Source organism: Pelophylax lessonae (genome assembly GCF_965119305.1).
Source record: "Pelophylax lessonae genome assembly, chromosome: 5".
Taxonomy (NCBI): Eukaryota; Metazoa; Chordata; class Amphibia; order Anura; family Ranidae; genus Pelophylax; species Pelophylax lessonae.
In genome coordinates this window covers 79,155,427-79,173,109 of record NC_138772.1, presented here as the reverse complement: position 1 = coordinate 79,173,109, position 17,683 = coordinate 79,155,427, and the positions used below count along the sequence as shown (strand labels likewise).

Below are 17,683 nucleotides of genomic sequence, written 5' to 3'. Positions count from 1 at the left end.
ACTTATTTGATTTACTTTTCACTGGTGCTACCACACTGTAAAGGACTTATTATAGATTTATCAATTTGTTTTTGTTACAATAAAATCCACTACTCGCATTGGTTTATCCTTAACTTGATTTATTTTGCACCAGCACTTTCATTTGTTTATGCACGCCTTTTTGGTGTTGATATTTGGTCACAATATTAACTCTAATAATCAGTGCACTTTATATTTATTACCTTTTTAAAAATATTTTATTCATATTATATTTATTCAACTGCACATTGGGCACTTTATCACTTGTTTTTTTTTTTTTTTTTTTTTCAATAAAAGCTTTATTGAACAACTGTAATAAACATGTACAGCATTAACAATAGCAATAAGACAAATGGTATAACTGTACAACATGTACATAAATTATGACATCAAGTAATGTTGAATCAAAAATTAGTGCAACAACATTAAATATCTACATCATCTCAAGAGGTACAATGAGGGTATTCGAACACGATACCCTCTCTCAGAAGAGGCAGGACCGAGAGATAAGCGCCTGCCTCAATGAGGGCCACTAGGGGGCCGTAAAGGAAGCAAAGATAAGAATTATAGAAGAAGAAGAATAAAGGGAAAGAAAAAGGAAATGGAAAAAAGAGAGGGGGGAGGGGGAGGTGATGGAGTATTATTGACAGGTGGTACTTGATCAGATAGCTCATTGTAGAAATGTAAACAGAAGGTCCTGATGGGGTATGAAAGTTGGTTATGAGATTACTAATCCTCAATCAGTTTTTTGAAATCCGGGGAAAGAGTGAATATCAACCATGGTCTCCACATGTTATGGAAAGGTCCACTATTTTCTTTTTTGATGGCCAGAGTTTCCTCCATCTCATATGTGGAAGTTACCTTGTCTACCCAGTTCTTAGTCGTGGGAACGGATTTGGAGTTCCAATATACAGGTATAAGATTTGGCCGCGTTGAGTAGATGTCTCGTTAGGGACTTTTTGTATGACCTATATGAGAGTTTGTTGATGTGTAATAGGCAACTCGCTGCATTAAATTCTAGGGTGGAACCAGTGACAAGTTTGATCAAAAGCACAATTTTATTCCAAAAAGTTTTGATTAGGTCACAGTTCCACCAAATATGTAGAAAAGTGCCTGTGTGAGCTAGACACCTCCAACATCTTCCAGAATACTGTGGAGACCATGCCTTCATCTTCGCAGGGGTTATGTACCATTGCGTGCGGATTTTATATGATGTTTCTTGAGTTTTTGTGCTCAAAGAGCATTTGTGTGTAAATACACAGGCTTTCTCCCATTCCCCGTCAGAAATTTTGCGTGATAACTCGTGTTCCCATAATTTCTTATATTTATCGACAAAATTAGACGACGGGGCTATAAGCCACTGATATGTCATCGATGTCGTTTTCGATATTGGGGTCTGTCTCTCACATATCCTCTCAAAAGCAGTTAGTTGTCTAGTCCACGGAGTTTTCTTTTTAATATTTTGAACAAAGCTATGCAGCTGGATATAATTCCATTGGTTCATAAAAATGTTTTGGGGTTTTAGGTTGTTTAGGTCATGAAGAGATAGGATTTTTTGATCACGAATGCAGTGTTTAATGAGCAAGGGATGGTCAGCAGAGCATGTTATATTGAGACCCGGAACAAAGTCTGGATTGTGGGAAACCGGGGTTAGAGGGCTCGGGTTAGTGGATATATTGTGTGACTTCGCCAGCTTGTGATAAATGGTGAGGGTGGTGTTAATTAGGGGATGGTGTCTTACTTCAGGAGGGAAGTTGTGTGGGTCCGTCCATAGCAGGAATTGAGTAAGGTACCGAGAGCAATGCCTCTCCAAGGCCACCCAGTCCTTTTGACTTGAATGGCAGTGCCAGTCGATCGCTCTAGTGAGGTGAGTGGCTTGGTAATATTTATAATAATCCGGTACCCCCATACCCCCATTGAACTTGGGTAGTTGCAAGTATTTCAGTTGTATCCTAGGCCTTTTGTTGGCCCATATAAATTTCCTTTGAATTGTCGTCAGTTTCCTGAAAAAGGAGGAAGGTATTGCGATGGGTAAAGCATGAAAAAGATAAAGTAGTCTAGGCAGGATGACCATCTTTAAGATGGCTGCTCTGCCGAACCACGAGAAGTGTTTGATATCCCATTTACTCAGGTCGTTGGTGATATTTTTTAGGATTGGGATAAAATTAGTCTCATAGAGGGCATCTAGAGTTGGAGTAAGTTTGATACCTAAATATTTAAGTGAGGTCGAATCCCATTTGTAGGGGCAATTAGATTTAGTTAATTGTTTTATTTTGTCGGGGAGTGAAATGTCCATGGCTTCTGATTTGGAATGATTGATTTTAAAGTTCGATAAGTATCTGAAGGTGCGGAAATGTAAGTTCAATTTTGGAATGGAGATATGTGGCTGTGATATATAGAAGAGGAGATCGTCTGCATAAGCAGAAATTTTGAATTCTCTGTCTTTAATGGTGAAACCATGTACATCCGTATCTCTATTAATATGCCTAATTAATGGTTCTAGTGCCAATATAAAGAGGATGGGCGACAAAGGACAGCCTTGTCTAGTTCCATTCTTTAGATGAATAGGGGCGGAAAGGATGTTATTCACCTTTACTTTGGCTGTGGGGTTAGAGTAAAGGGATCTTATCCAAGATAACATATGGCCTCTCAGTCCTACGTGTTCGCATATCATCAACAGATAGTCCCAGGCCACTCTATCGAAAGCCTTTTCTGCGTCGGTTGAAATTAGCAGACCTTCGATTCCTAATTTATGGACTCCGTGTATTAAATTCAGGGATCTGATAGTATTATCCCTAGCCTCACGTCCTGGCATAAAGCCTACCTGTTCAGGGCCTATAACCTGTTGTAATAGTGGTCTCAACCTGTTTGCCAAGATTTTCGCTAACAGCTTTACATCCAGATTTAGTAAGGATATCGGTCTATAGCTGGCGCAGGTAGTCGGATCTTTATCCGCTTTCGGGATCACTGTGATGTGAGCAGTCAGAAAATCATGTGATGGCTTATGCTGTTTGGTTAGTATGTTCAGTGCGTTTGTCAAGGGGGCGGTCAAAGATGCTTCAAACATCTTGTAATATTGAGACGTTAGTCCATCTGGACCAGGGCTCTTCCCATTTTTAAGGTCTAGGATTGCCGATTTGGTTTCTTCTGGGGAGATTTCTTTTTCTAATGCCTCTACGTCCTCGTCTGAAATCTGGGGAAGGCCACTGTCAACAATATATTGTTTCATAATTGAATGTCTGGAACCTATGAGGTCGCTGGGTCTGTTCTGAGGGGACAGATTGTAAAGCTTCTCATAGAAAGATCGGAAGGAATCTGCTATTTTTCTCGAGTCGTGTGTTAGTTTATTAGAGTTGTCCTTTAGTGACATGATATGTGTGGAGGCTTGTGTGTCTTTTAACGCCCTTGCTAGGTATTTGCTTCCTTTATCCCCAAATTCGTAGTATATTGCCTTTTTAAAAAAAAGGGATCTTTTTATTTTGTTATTTAAGATTTCGGATAAGGATTTCCTAAGAGATAATAGTTCTTGGTGGTGTTCTTTGGTTAATGACATTTTGTGTTGAGCCTCAAGGGTCGAGATTTTTGTGATCAGGTCATGCATCTGTTGCTCCTTCTCTCTCTTTCTCCTGGCCCCATATTTAATAAATTCACCTCTCACCACACATTTGTGGGCTTCCCACAGGGTCATGGGAGATATATCAGGGGATTTGTTTTCATTGAAGTAATTTGTGATTGTTGTTTGAATTTCACTTTGTATTTTAGCGTCTATCAAGAGAGAGGGGTTTAATCTCCAATTGAATACTGGTTTGCAATGTGTGGTTGAGGAGAGAGAGAGCGATATCGGAGCGTGGTCAGATGAAGAGATGACCCCTATATTAGCATCCAGAAGATTGGGAAGGTCCCTCTGAGTAATGAACAAGTGGTCTATTCTCGTGTATCTATTGTGTGGCGCCGAGTAGAAGGTGAAATCCCTGTCGTCCGGGTGTAGCGATCTCCATGAATCCACCAGATTCAGTGATCTTAGTGCATTTTTGATTTTTTTTAGTGATTGGTATTTAATACATGAATGTCCTGAGGATGTGTCCTGGAGGGGGTTTAGGGGGACATTAAAGTCTCCACCCAGAATGATACAACCTCTGGCAAAACTTTTCAGCTCATCAATAATTCTTGAGCAAAAGGACACATGTGCCTTATTTGGGAAATATACATTCGCTAATGTGGTTGGACGTCCGTATAATGTACCAGAGAGGAACAAGTACCTGCCATCTGGGTCTGAATGTTGATTGTCAACTACGAAAGGTGCAGATTTGTGCATTAAAATGGAGACTCCTTTAGTCTTGGTGTCGGAGCTGGATGCCTCATACATCTTAGTGTAATTTTTGTCAGTCAGGGTAGGGATCCTAGGTCCCTTGAAATGAGTTTCCTGTAAAAACACAATTTGAGCTTTTGATTTTTTCAGTTCATATAGCAGCTTCCTCCGCTTTTCCGGAATATTAAGGCCGTTCACATTATGGGAAATTATCAAGGGGTTCTTTCCCAGCTGCGAATAAGCCATGGCTAGTCAAGGGACAAAGAGATGTTGGACACGGACAGTGAGGGGAAGGAGAAGGGGATGATAGAGAGAGAGCAAAAAGAAGAGAAAAAAAAAAAAAGGAAGGAAGGAAGAGTAGACAAGCAGAGTATATCACCAACACAGTGATCGACTGATCGTGTGGGTGAGAATCAAAATTAGGTTCAAATCAAAGAGTTATTTAACTTTGAATGAAATATTTATTGTATTCCCTACTGGGGGGCGAGTGGGAGGAGTACAGTCCGAACGGCCCGACAGGAGGCTGTAAAAATCTGAACAGAATTCAAATGTTATGCCAGTCTAAAACCGGACAACTCTCCATCCAATATTAACAAAAGAAAAAACTTAATGTATGCCTGGGATCAATATGTAACAATGGGCAACGGATGAGAGGACTGCAAGATATGATATGGTTGTTGAATGACCGGTGCATCTCTAGGCGTGGCATTAGTGCCCAGAAACACACAAAAAAAAAAAAAAGGGGAGAGATTAAGAAAAGGTACTGTGAGATGGGATATGGTCTCGCAATCTATTATCAGGTTTATCACTTAACAGTTGCTATGACATGAATCTGAAACCTTTTCATCAATTTGAACAAATGGAGGCAAGTGTCACCCCAAAAACTAGGGGATCCTCGCTCTCCAGCCTCCAAGAGCAGGGTAACATTAAACTATAATATCAAAAAGACCATTACGTTGAATGTATCTAACCTTTCCCGCACTTAGAAAAAGGGAGAAAGAATAGAGTAGAGTCTTTGATCCTTATTGTTCCGTGTAAATGCTGTAAGAAGTTAGTTACAGTACCTTGGTGTAGACCCAAGAACAGAATCCGTTGGATATTTTAACAACTGTCCTCTGAAAGTCCCAGTATAGTTTTCACTGTTTCGTTGCGATCTATTCAGACTCAGAGGAAGGAGAAAATAAAGAAAAAAGAGGCAAAAAGAGAAAAAAAACAAACCTGTCAGGAGGCAATGTTAATTAGATCAAATATCGACAACATGAGAAGTGTTATTGTGAAAGAACCGGAGTAGGCATGTCATTCTGATGACTCAGTACATCTGAAACTCCTAAAATTGAAACCAACTGCACAATATCGGCATCATGTGGCGAAATAAAGTATTGCAAACCATAAGGTGAACGTATTTCCATTACTGGAGTGTGGTAACATCTTGTAAAATAATATGGCAAATCTTCGTGAGAGCGAATCCCTGTGCGTAGAAACCTTCCACGGTATTTAATCAATCAGGGCTCACATGTGAGTATTCTTATTATTCATAGATGAGGTGAAAACTGGACATCATGAGTCTGGCAAGTATCATGTTCCTGTGTTCATTTCCAACTTTGAAAAGTGATAGTCTGTATGCTGACAATTTCTTGTGGACAGAGTGAAGCAATACAGCTACCAATTATTTCTGTGGGTCTAGCACCATCTACTGGGCAGATGATCAAACAGCAATACCTTTAAGAAAATGTGAAGTAATAGAGCTTGGACCAAAAGAACAAAACAAAACATAAAAAAAAAAAAAAAAAAAAGGCAGAAACTTGCAGTCAATTTCATATTGAGCGAGCAGGATCAGGTGTGGTCTCTGGACCTGGGGGTTTTAGGAGGTGAGGAGAAAGCGTTGTGAAGATCTCTACTTTTGAATTTCTTTCCTCCATGTTTAGTTGCAGGTGACCTCATTGATGTTGAACATGAAGCATCGTGAGTATCACTCATAGATGGAGGCAACAAAAATTCTGCGTACCATTCTGGCAATGAGATTAGATCCAGATTTAGGTTAGCACAGAATGTGGGGAGATCATCTGGTGTGCGAAGAAAAAATAGTTTTCCTTGATAGGACGCCTGGACCGCAAAGGGGAATTTCCACCTGTAGGTAATATTTCTCTCTTTTAAGGCTTCCAACACAGGTCTGACAGCCCTTCTGTTCTTCAGTGTGATGGGGGAGAGATCCTGGTATAATTGAATAGGTGTTTCATTGAACAAGATCCGTTCATTTTGCCTTGCCTTATAGAGGATTTCTTCTTTAACTGAATGATTTGAGAGGCAACAAATTATGTCTCTTGGGGGGTTGGGGTCTCGAGCTTTGGGTCTGAGTGCACGGTGGGCTCTGTCGAACTCAATCGGGGACTCTGCAGGTCTCTCCAAAAGATTATTAAAAATGGAGGTCACCACTGGTCTTATATTGTCACCGCTGACCGTTTCAGGTATCCCCCTAATCCTGATGTTATTACGTCGCCCCCGATTGTCCAAATCCTCCAGGTGGCGGTTCATGGCAATAAGATGTTCAGAGTGCGAGGTGGCTACATTCTCAAGTCTTTTAATAGCCTTATCTCTGTTTTTCCCCGCTCTTTCCCCAACCGCAATTTGTTCAGTGATCCTCAGTATGTCTGCCTTCAGGTCAGTTATAGCTGCAGCAAATGAATTTTTTATGTCTGCAGTTATGTCTGCAGCAAACACAGTCATGTCTTTAAATGTGAGTTGTCTGTCAGAATGCCGAAAATCGCCTACCGTGTCCTCCGATGCGGTGATTGAGTCTGCATCATATTCTTCTTCTTCTTCCTGTGTTGGTCGTCTCGCCATGTTGGGGCCTGCCTTATTCCTCCTCACGGGGGCCTGTGTTTTGAATATGTCGGCGATCCCCTTGCTGTTAACAACTTTTCCTGTGCGCTGTGATTTCCCCTGTGAACCTGCCTTTAGTATCCTGCCCATTGTAGGTTATTTTACATTCTGGGTGCGGCCATATGATGGATGGAGAATCGTCCTTAGACCGGCGCTCTCTTCTTAGGCGACCATCTTCGCCGTGCGCCAAGCCCCCAAGTTTATAAGGCTACTTCAAGTATTGCAATGCTAAGTGGATGGGTGAGTGAGTCCCGGCCTTATATATATTCCCCGCCACATGCAGATAGTGCCAAATTTCTCAGGCTGCCTAAGAGGTGCAAGCAATAGTGTTGTATTGCAGCCAGCTGAACCAGTTTATCCTCAAGGGTGGTTACTGGAAATGCTGAGTGGTGTGCTGCCTGCTGAATGTCTCTGTCCCCCTTTGCAGCCAAGATGGCCGACTACAGTGCTGTGGGAGCTGCAGGTTTTGTTGGAGCCTTATTATGAGGGGTCGGAGGGGATGGATGGATGGATGGGGCACCCAGAGGAGCAAGGAGGGCCTCTGTATACCGGGATTCGCGATCACGGCCTGCACCAGGAAAGGCCGCGGCTTCGGCGCTTGACTAGGCCGCAGGAAAAAACGATCCCTCGATCCAGCCTTTCTCTCCCCTCTTCCTCTCAAAGCCACCCAATGTCAATCCCCAGGGTGTAGATGGGCCCCCCTTGGTGTTTTGCGGCCTCCGCAGGTGCGGTCTTACCGTGTCCCGAATCGCGGCCGGGCGCCGCTTTTAGGCAAGACCGCGGCTTTAGGGCCTGACTAGCCCTCGACTGAAAAATCACTCCCGGAGGCAAAATGGACCACTGGCGATGATCCTTAGGGTCCGGTGCAGCAGATTATGGTGCTGATGTGCCTCTACAGTGTGTGTGAAGGGAGGATTAGACTGGATTAAAGTCACTGAAAGCGGAGCTTCCCTGCGAGACGTCCGTCCTGGTCAGCCTCCGGCCACGCCCCCTATCACTTGTAAGGTAGCGCCGTCTCAATCCTTTGCACTCATCTCACTCTCTTAACCCTTCGGGGTAGGTTGTTGGCAGCTTACACCTCTGTGATAAAGATAACACACATATTTATAAAAATTCCATAGCGCTGGTCACCCCTGTTTATCTTAAAAAGAGGAGGAAAGCTGCTGCTGAAAATGAAAAGTGGATATAAGGTCCACAGGGCGGGAGGCACAAACATGCTTAAGCATTTACAAAATTGACATGGACATACAAGCCATAAAGATACAATACAAAAAATATGTGTAACCAGGGCTTTTTTTCTCAGAAAAAAGGTGCAGGAACTCCCCTTTCTAAGTTACTTTGTGTCTCCGCCCCCTACCCACCTTCGAGCACTAACCCTTGGTTCCACCTCTGAGAACCGACACTTGGATCCACCCCCTACCCAGCTTCCAGTACAGCCCCTTTTAGAGAATATAGAGCCAAGTATAATTTTGTAGTGGAATGTATGGAATTTGGTTATGATAACAAGAAAAGCAATAAAATTGATCCCCCACAGCCAACAGCAATATACCCCCCCACAGCAGCAATAGACCCCCAGCAGCAGCAAAAGATCTCCCAGCAGCCAACATCAATAGACTCTCTAGCAGCCAGCAACAGTAGACCCCCTCCCCAAACAGTAGATCCCTTCCAGCAACAATTAACCCACAGTATCAAAAGATCCTTCACCAGCAACAATCGGTTGTCATCCAAAAATAGATCCCCTCCAGCATCAATAGATCCAGCATCAGTAGACCCTCCAGCACCTCTTGCCATGGCATACATTCAGTGCTAGAGGTACCGGAACTGCGTTCCCCCACGTTCCCGCTAAAAAAAAAGCCTGTGTGTAACCCTACAAAAATCATCAAAATAGTACCTCAGTTTAACACCTCATAAAAAGGGATAGCTAAAGAAATGAGAAAACAAAATTTACAAACCACATTAGAGCAATACAGCGATTCGAGAAAAAAAGAAAATTAATTACATTTTCAATGCTCCTGAACCAGGAAAAGAGCATTCCACAGGGGATATAAGAGTGCAGCACCAAGTGTATGGTGGTATCTGCTCACTCAAAATAGAAAGATGGAGGGGGGAAGGGACAACAAAATTGCAGACATACAATAATAAAAGGGAAATAAGAAATATACAGCCCAAAACCAACTACAGAAATGGTTTAAAGCGTATGCCTTCATTAAGGCTGGGATACCTCGTAGCTTGTAACAAGTATATCCACCTAGTCTCAATCTGTAACAAGGTACGATCAATGTCCCCACCTCTCTCATATGCTGGAACATGCTCAAGCCCAAAAAATCCACAAGATTTTAGGTCAAAGTTGTGACATAGCCCAATATGGCGACTTATAGGGGTCTCCATTTTTTTGTTTTTAATCAAAGACACATGATCCCTTATTCTTTTAAGGAATGGACATTTTGTCTTTCCCACGTAGAAGGCATTACAGTTACATTTAAAAAAGTATACTACCCCTATAGTCTGACATGTTATTTTATGTTTAGGAGTCCAGATGGAACCATTTGGAAGTTGGACAGACTTGCCTGTTCTAATAAATATACAGTAATTACATCTTCCACAAGGGAAGGATCCTACTGGGCCAAAGTTTGTGGGAGTGTTGGCTATATAATGACTTCTCACCAGGCTATCCTTCAAAGATTTTCCATGGTTCCAACTGGACTCCTAAACATTAAATAACATGTCAAACTATAGGGGTAGTATACCGCGCTGGCTCCGCCCTCCTTTCCTCCTGTGTGTCTTCTTGGTGGGTGAATGCCTGAGGGCGGGGATGTTTGCGGATGGGCGGCGGCTGGCCCTTGTCTCCTGGCAACACTGGGCACCGTCCAGCCTGTCACGTCGGCACTCTGCTTTGGCGTTCTACGTCAGCAGAGTGGAGGGGGTTTAAATGGAGCCTGATCTTTCTATGCAGCAGACGCTCTTTGGATGTGGTCTAGTTCAGAAGTCCTGGCAGTCTAAGGCAAAGGGTATGTGTGGATGTAACTTGATATGGGGTCAGCAAACTTGCTGTTCTCTATCTATGGAAGCTATCCTGTGATATATCTCTTGCTCTTTCTTTCTTTATCCTTTTACTCTTTTTGTGCCATTTCTTTATACTCATTAACGCATATGCACCTGAGTTTGTATTCATTCCAGGTGGATAATTCCTGCTATATATTCAACATCCTCTCTGTAGCAAGGGAAGTACCTGGATACATCTTTATGGGCTCCACATTGTCCTTTGCCACCTGCCTGCCATGGATTGGGTAGGGGGTCTTTTTTCTTTTGGCTTTTCCCCCTCATTTATTTTTTGATATTCTTTGATTTTTTGTCTTGGTGAGGAAGAGAAAAAATCTGTATGAACTGAGAACCTCCAGACCTTTGTCCTATTGTGATATATCTGGTCTAGACTGTGATTTTAATTCTCTTTGTGCTGAGCTTGACCATATGTTTTGGCCCAGTAAGCCATTGTTACTGTCATTCTTAAATGTATGTAATTTTACTCAGCACTCTAGGCTAACTTAATATTGCTGTGCTTTATTAGGTATAATCTTTACGTTTTTGGCTCCTCCATCCCCCTCTGCGGGAGACCATTAGTGGCCGTGCCTGCATGGTTCCTGGAATTTTTGGGTTCCACGATTTGGGCTCATACATCCTAATTTTTCAATATCTGCTCCAACTTACAGGTATGGATCAGTTTTTTCAATATTCAGGGTTTTACCGGGCAGGAAATGGTCAACATGCATTAACATAAGTCTATGTGTATATGCGCTAATGTATACTTTGTATACTATGTATGAACTTATTTGTTCTGACATGTATATGTTTCACCCAATAGAGGGATACGTGTTTACGCTATGTTTCTGAAGAAGCCTGTTCTGGCGAAATAGGTCAAACTCATTTAGCGTAAATGACCAATATACAATTCATGTCCTTTGTTTGGCATGTATTTTCTATGTTCCCCCTTTTTTTGTCTCAATGTTTGTGAGTTGAGCGCTTTTAATGCAGTATTTCAATAAAAAATGTTTGATACTTTTATACATGTGTTTTGACTAGATCAATACTAATGGTACCGGTGCATATTAGCTTACGGTAAGCTAATATGCACCGGTAAAGTCCCAAGATACCCATTTTTCTCCTTCTTGTACTGTTTGTGGGGATGTTGATGCATTGTTAGGTTTACCAAATTGGCATGATCTATTTGATTCCTTTTGTGATATATTCAATTTCCGTTGTTGGATTTAGATATGCTTTTAAATGATCATAGATTGATTAATAAACTTGCATGAAGTTATTTTCTAAATAATATAACACTAATGTGAGAACATAATAAAACAGTTGCATCCTTATTTTCCCCAGAATGTTCTGGAGGGCGTAGGAGTGCGACGCCTATTGCATTAGGAAGTGCACCCTAAAGCTAAGACGCACATCCTTGTGCATATATATATATATATATTTATATATATATATTGTGACAGGAAGTCAGGTAAATCTGTGGATGTAGTCACAGACAGGAGATACATTTCCACCTGGTTTAGAAAATTCACCAATTACTATAGGGTGTCGGCTGCAAAGGTAGCTAGAACTGTGTAAGGACGTTGAACAGACTTCAGCTGTTCAGAATGAGGAAATTAAGGCCTCTATAATTTGTCCAAAGGAAGTCTATTGATTGCTGCCTCCTGAGGCTGTGTGAGCTGGGGAGAGCAGTCAGATGAGAGACTTCTAAAGCCCCGTACACACACGCAGATCGTCGTCATACAAACGTCGGCGGACGAAAGATCTGCCGATTGTATGCGTGTTAGTATGGTGCCTCCGACAGATGTCTGCACACAATCTGCGGACAAGAGTCTTTCTTGCAAACATGAAAATTTTTGTCTGCGGACACCAGAACGGACAATTGTTTGCCTGTCAGTACAGAAATCAGCCGACAGACCGCAGATTTGCAAGACTGGGCATGCTCAGAAAATAAAAAACACAGGGAAAGTTAACCATTACATGACATCACTTCTGCAGTCAGCTGAAGTCTGCGGACAAAATTCTTGTGCTGTCCTTGTGCTGTCTTTGCACTTTTCAACAGACACCGACATCCCGGGGAGAAAAGACGAACATTTGTAGGACGACGATCTGCGTGTGTGTATGGGGCTCAAAGGTGAGGTGTTGAACTTTTTCTGTGTAAAGAAAACACAAATGGACATTTGAGTGTCTGCTGTAGGATCAGCAGTGTCTGCCCAACAGTAGGTTGGGAAGACTCTTTAGGTAGGTTCCTGTGTGTGAGAAGGTAGACGCCCACAGCGGCCAGGATTTAGTTTGTGTTTTATTTTAATTTTTTGATGTTTTTGCTGCATGCACTTGTTTGAAGAAATTGGAAGAATAAACCATAAACTGTTGTTTTCAACCACTCCTTGGCTATCTCCCTGTGTAACGAACCCCCTCAAAGGGGTCCTCCACACCCGCTACCGAGCTAATCCCTCACATATGGTGGAGGTATGCATTGGGCGTAAGCAGAGATCCCTGCAAAGAAGTTCATCTGTCCTATGAACTTTATCTGGTGCATGAGTCTGCACGGTCTGTGTGTGCAGGAGAGGAGATCCTGCAAGAGAGAAAAACTACTAGTTTTAAAGAGACAGTGGTCTCAAAATTTTTTTTGCTGGACTGTGAAAAATTTATTGTGGAGTTATTGAAGATGGGGCGGTCAAAACGCCTGAAAGATGCAAAGATAGGTGAAATGAGAGACCGAATTCTATGGATGGAGGGGATGTTACCGTCTGAACGAGCCCCATCCATGCCTGAACGGAGTCTGCTAAAGAAAAAGGTTGTTGTCCCTAGCAACACTGGGGCAAATGCGGATTTTCAGCGGAGCTTTGCAGCTCAACAGGCTCACCAAGAGAGCATGGCAGGCTGGAAACAGAGACGCCAGCAGCCAATGGAGGCAATCGGTTTGGAGGAAACCGAGTATGTGTGCAGGGCTGAGCTGGATGCCTTGCAACGGAAAATGGAAGAAAAGGAACAAGCCCTGGAGTTGCTTAGGATGGAGCATAGAAACTTGCAGGCTCAGGTGTTACAGTGGGAAGAATCCACTGCTCTTCTTTTTTCCAATTTACAAAAAGGTAGAGAGACTATAATGGAGAAAGATACCATCCTCATGGAAAAGGAAAGTGAAATTCAGACTTTGAAGGAGCAAAGTAAGGGTGATATGTTGGAGTTGCGTAATCAGCTGGAAAAAAGTCTTCAGTCTTTGGAAGCTACAAAAATAGACCTGCAGGAGGCGCAGGAAAGAATGTCTCTCTGAAAACGACATTGTCTCTCAGCTACAAGGAGAAAAATGAGAGAGAGACTAAATTACTGAGTACTGTGTATGAGCTCACCACTTTGAGCAATGTGGTAGATGAATTGCGTACGGACTGTGAAAGTTGGAAAGAGAAAGCCCAACGTGTCCAGCTAAAGGAGAAAGAAGCCTGTGTGGCAGAATTACAGTCTCATTCCCAGAAACTAACCAATGAGGTGAAGGCTCTTATGCAGGGAAAAGGAGATTCTGGACACAAGAGGGAAAAAGTAGAGGCACAGCTGCAGGAATCGCAAGTCAAGGTGTCAGAAGGTGACCGATTGTGTGCTAAGCTGTCAGAGAAGGCAAACCGACATGCAGGTTGAGTTGGACAATGTTACAAATCAGCTTTCTCAAGCAGACAGCAAATCTAGAGAAATTGCCAAAGATTTCTCTATCTTGGAATCGCAGCTGCAAGACACGCAGGAACTCTTACAGGAAGAGAGGTGTCAAAGGCTGAGTTTTAGCACAAAGCTCAAACAAATAGATGATGAGAAAAATGGCGTCCTGGAACAATTAAAAGAGGAGGAGGAAGCAAAGAAAAACCTATCAGAGCAAGTCGCAACATTGCAAGCTCAGATAGCGGATATGAAAAAACGCATGGAAGAAAGCGTTGGTTCATTCGAGAATGTTGAAGATGTGAAAAAGAAGTCTGATCAGATGCTTGGTGAGGAGAAGACTGTGTCTGCAAAATATGCAGAAGAACACGACCGTGCAGAAGCGGAGGCGCGTGATAAAGAGAACAAAGCCCTGTTCTTGGCTCACTGCTTGGAGGAAGCTCTAGAGTGTAAGGTTGAACTAGAAAGAGTTAACAAACAGCTGTGTACAGAGATGGAAGGTTTGATCAGCTCCAAGGATGACGTTGAGAAAAGCGTTCAGGGGCTAGAAAAGTCTAAGCGAGTCTTAGAACAGCCAGTAGAAGAGATGAAGACTCAGTTGGAAGAACTTGAAGAGGAATTACAGGCGACAAAGGATCTTTCCCAAAGACGGAATAGTGTGCCTGATGCAGTTTTTAAAAGGATCAGTGTTTTGGGGTCTGTCCTGAGTGAGCATCAGAAATTTGATGACATGTTGCTTGAATCACCCCTCTGGAATAAACAGTTCCTTCAAAAACTTCAAACACTGGAAAATGTATCATTAGAACTTCAGCAAACAAAGGAGCTGGATAAGAAATGTGATGATTTCTCAGTTCAGGTTGAAAGTCTAGTAAAGAAGAAGGCAAGTGATGTAAAGCTTGGAGAAAAAAGCAAACACCACCTAGTGGAGAGAACTAAGACTGTTGATGAAAACGTGAAGCAAATTAATAAGTGCCTTTCTGGGAATATTTCCAAAATGGAACTGGTGAAAGACAGGTGGCAAAAGTTTGATTGTGATCTTGAGATGCATTCCATGGGGAGTTCAGATAAAGAAAAGGAACTAGATGACCTTGAACGGTCAAATAATTCAGCAGATATGCAATTCAACCAAATCACGGAAATACTAAAGGAGCTACAAGGGAAAAGTAGTGCAATAGCAGAAAGTGCATTGGAGAAACCTGTAATAGACTGTGTTGCAGTTCCATGCTTCTTCACTGATGCAAAGAGGAGGTCTGTAATGGATACCACCCAGATCGCTGGGTTCAACTGTCTACGGCTAATTTATGAAGCTACTGCCTTTGACTCATATGATGGTGGAAGGAAATTTGATGATATTCTGGTTGGCTACTTCTGTGAAGAATCTGGCAAGAAATATAAACTGGATATCAAATCAAATGTTAGGCCTTTACTGCGACTCACTCAGGAGGGCGAAAAGCTTAAGACGTTGATGAGTGCAAATGCTTCAGATCTGCCTCTAAATATGAAATGTTTTGTGAATGATATTGATATCTCTGGAAAAAGGAACGGGTCAATTTGAAAAAATGTGTGACAGCCTGTTGTCGCAAATGGAAGGTCCTCTGCGCAGCATCTTAGAGCAAGCCAAGCTCAAGAAAGAAGATCATTCCCTTTTTCAACAAAGAGTCAATGATTGTGTACAGCCGTATGGAGAGGTAACTCAAGTAACAGAGGGACGTCAAGAGTCCCTGTCCAAATTAGGAGACTTCTTAAGAATACATGCAGACTCTCTAGGGGTCCTTCAAACCTTAAAAGAAACAGTATTGGGAACAGTCATCGTGGATCAAGACAAAACAGGTCCACTAGAAAAAGTACAGATATTACTTGGAACAAAGCTAAGTGAAGCAGAGGTTCTCAAAGTTTTGTGGAAATCATTTATTGATTGCAGAGAAAGGCGGCTCAAGATTGCTGAAGACATTAAGACTAGCACAATTGAGTTGCCTGTGGATCACGGTCCTCCATGGCGGATAGGACAGACGGTTATGCAGGACAAACTTGAGAAGGAGCGAAATGATGCCAAAAATGCAGTTAAAGAATGTGTATATGAGATAAAGGACAAGTTGTCTGACATTTATGAGAAATCTGTCAATGAAGATGACAGAAACAGTTTCATCATGAAGCATGAAGATACTAGGAGGCTTATCAGTGAGAGTCAAGAGCAGTGCCTGACACATGCGTGCCTGGAAAACTGTGTCCCAACCCTAGGGTTGAAACAAGAGGGGGGGGGGTATGTGACAGGAAGTCAGGTAAATCTGTGGATGTAGTCCCAGACAGGAGATACATTTCCACCTGGTTTAGAAAATTCACCAATTACTATAGAGTGTCGGCTGCAAAGGTAGCCAGAACTGTGTAAGGACGTTGAACAGACTTCAGCTGTTCAGAATGAGGAAATTAAGGCCTCTATAATTTGTCCAAAGGAAGTCTATTGATTGCTGCCTCCTGAGGCTGTGTGAGCTGGGGAGAGCAGTCAGATGAGAGACTTCTAAAGGTGAGGTGTTGAACTTTTTCTGTGTAAAGAAAACACAAATGGACATTTGAGTGTCTGCTGTAGGATCAGCAGTGTCTGCCCAACAGTAGGTTGGGAAGACTCTTTAGGTAGGTTCCTGTGTGTGGGAAGGTAGACGCCCACAGCAGCCAGGATTTATTTTGTGTTTTATTTAGTTTTTTTGATGTTTTTGTTGCATGCACTTGTTTGAAGAAATTGGAAGAATAAACCATAAACTGTTGTTTTCAACCACTCCTTGGCTATCTCCCTGTGTAACGAACCCCCTCAAAGGGGTCCTCCACACCCGCTACCGAGCTAATCCCTCACAATATATATATATACACATATACATATACATACATACACACACACTTTCAGAAGTAAATGTACACAAGTGTTTTAAAATGTATTAAAACATGGACGGTGTCAGTAGTTCAGTGGCCAGTGCTAGTAGAGCGGGGAAATCTGCATTGCACGAGATGATTAGGGTGTGCCCAGGCACACCCATCACACCCTGTGCGCACGCCTATGCTGGAGGATCTGTTGGATCCTGACTCATCCGCTACAAGCTCCATGGATTTTCTAAAGTTTGCTAGTGGTGGTAAAACAGTTCCAGGCTTTGCTTTGTTCCATTGGCACATAGAAATGGCTGTCACCAGGTAAGAATACATTCTACACACACATTTTAACAAATTGTGCATAACATTTTTTTTTTTTTAGCTCTCCCAAGTAATTGATGGATTATTATTAAGGGGGAACTGAAGATGTACCTAAAAATGGCAGTCAGAGAGCAAATGAATAGTATTATATATATACACAAAATAAGTGCTCATCCACACAAAAAAATACAACAAAAAATATAAAAGTAGAAGTGAATCCAAACATCATAAACAAGTGTACAATCAATAGACAAATAATTAAACTTCATACTTCAAACATTTTTCAAATGGTTAAAATTCATACATCAAACTTTTTGGCAATAAATAATCAACCATTCACCAGTTTCACGGATACACCTTGATAGGGGTACCCCTTGTGCCAGCCACCAAATACTTCAATACAGCATTTTACAGATAAACCACTCTAGGAGCTCTGCAGTATTTCAATGTATGCTACCTACTGTCAGATCCAATCCACTCCAAATGGTCGGCATACCAGGCCAGGCATCATCATATGTTTAAAAAGGAACAGAAGCCCACATAGTATAAACCACTAAAGTTGCACTTATTGTAAATAAGACAGGTACTTACAAAAATGTAGTATAAAAAAGCACAGAG

General features: G+C 42.1%; 1 pseudogene across 1 annotated transcript in view; it reads left to right on the top strand.

Moving 5' to 3' along the window:
• The first annotated feature begins 16,934 nt into the window (after positions 1–16,934).
• Positions 16,935–17,683, top strand: part of LOC309556432 (protein adenylyltransferase SelO, mitochondrial-like) — a 159,528-nt pseudogene continuing 158,779 nt past the window's right edge. Inside the window, exon 1 of the transcript in view lies at positions 16,935–17,065. The product of the transcript in view is annotated as a protein adenylyltransferase SelO, mitochondrial-like (transcript). The remainder of the gene's footprint in view (positions 17,066–17,683) is intronic.